The sequence below is a fragment of the Argopecten irradians genome, chromosome 5 (assembly GCF_041381155.1).
Source record: "Argopecten irradians isolate NY chromosome 5, Ai_NY, whole genome shotgun sequence".
In the NCBI taxonomy this organism is placed as follows: Eukaryota; Metazoa; Mollusca; class Bivalvia; order Pectinida; family Pectinidae; genus Argopecten; species Argopecten irradians.
Window position 1 is genome coordinate 30,985,138 of NC_091138.1, and position 2,328 is coordinate 30,987,465.

Below are 2,328 nucleotides of genomic sequence, written 5' to 3' on the forward strand. Positions count from 1 at the left end.
TTCGGGCGGTTTTATTTTTTCCACTGTCAAAAATACACTATCACCCGTTGCTAGGGGGTTTGCTACGAACGTGTCTATTGTTTCCTATTGTTCTAATGTTACCTGCCGCGTGATAGTGTAAAATACCAAATATCTCTCGACCAATCAGAATGCAGGATTCTCACTTGAGGTATAATAATATCTTTTAGCACCGTTCCATCACCAATAGAAACAATAGTCACGCATAAACATTATCGGGTATCATATGGTATTGTGCATGTCAAAGAATTGTTTTTGGAATTAATATATTTAATGAATATGTACTTGTAAAATATCTAATGATTCATTATACATAAAAATATAATAAATTATAAAACTTGAAGAAACCTTTGTGATTTACCAATCCGTAAGGATAAATACATAATTAGCAGGATGACATGACTACAATACGGAGTTAATATTTCTGGAGCCAATATCAAGTCTGGCATTGAAGTTGGTTTATCATATGACCAACAGTAAACAATATCCAAGTAAGATATGCTTACAACACATGGATAAACTAAAAGTCGTGTAACGAAGCAATTTTTCATTTTTAGAAAATCTGAGAATTTATTTGCCTTAAAATGATATGTGTTTTGCTTGACTCTATGTTGTTGAGTCGATTTCATTTACAATTTCGTTGAAACACTTGTGTATGCTATGGATGATACATGTTACCTCGTATTCTTTTTGGACAGATATTAAGAAGAAGTAGTGCTTCACGCGGCAACTGAAGAGCTATAAGAATCTACAGGCTATTTTGCTAAATGGGTCACAAGCCGCAGTTAAGGCCCTCGCCTTTCACCTAGCCGGCCGGGGTCCGTACCAAGGAACGGACGTGAAAAGGTCAGGGGTTACCTACGCAAACACCTGGGTTTCATCCGGGTACTCCGGTTTCCTCCCACACTAAGACCCATCGTGCGCTTACATCTGGACCATCGAAAGTTATTTGCATAAGTTGTATAACTTGTTTCGCAATCGATGTAAACTAAATAAAGTCTATATATGTACTAATTCAGACATAAAATATTTGAGAAACACTTGTGAGTCGATCTAAAAGAAACATGAGTATGTTGCTCAATGGATACTAAGGAGGCAAAAGATTTAGAAGATTAATATAATTGGACAGTATGATTGTGTGGAAGTAAAATGTGATATACATTGCTCAAACCATTTTTCAAAGAGGTAATAACAATGTGATAGATTTGTTGTAAATTCTTCTCAATGTAATGTGCGGGATCGGATACTAGATAGCTGCCAGGGTACTTCCCCACCATTACTTCCCCTTCTTCCATGTGATGATATGTAACATGACCTTCAAAATTAGGGTTTATTCCCCAAACTTGAAATATCCATTCAATCTGGACATTGGCCAAAGTTGCTATTGTCGTCTATGGGAAATCAATACAGGTTCTGCAGTTGCTATGAAATGGTAACAGAATTCATCTCGCTTTTAATAAAAAATCGACCCCAGTTTGATGCCATTGAAATTTTCCATATGAGATACCAACACGTGGCAGTTCGTTCTTGGGGAGTGTTCCTGATAATATGAGTGCTTTGTACAAGAGATCTTGTATTGTACTCTTCGGTACAGGTTATGGTACGTTGTAATTGGTATATAATAGATAATGCCATGTTGCGCACCAGACCCAGTTACCCCGATGGGGAATTATGTTGAACGTACTCCGAATAAAGAAAAAATATATACCAAATACATAGCTTTATCTTTGAAATTATTACTTTTGTTCAGCGTCAGAAAAAAAAGGTTCGGTCTAGATAAACATAAAAGTGCCATTTTTTTTAAATTTATTTTCAATATGATTATAGACTACGACAAATGATTCATATCAAGATGTAGATCATTGATACATATGGATTCAATATGAAATCAATTTCCATGTAAATTGAAAGAACACTCGGAAGTTTTACATAATATATGCAGTATACATTCAGTATTTTTGTCTGAATATCGTATTGTTATTAGCCTCAAACATCAACATAATAATGTTTACTTTATGATTACTACACGTTTATTGTATTGAAATATGAGCAATAACAGATAAATAGTTAATTTAACATTGAAAGTGTATTCATTAACGAAAACACAATAAGTCTATCAAATGTGAAAAGCATCGCTTTAGTTAATTATGCGATGTATCAAATAACAATGCTACCGTCATGAAATAAATCAATACGTGGGTACGTTATGGATTTGAACACCCAATCATTATACAAACAATAATCAATGTATATTAGCTCACTTCGTTGGACAAGCCTTTATCATTATCAGCATTCCGAGAGGATGGCAGT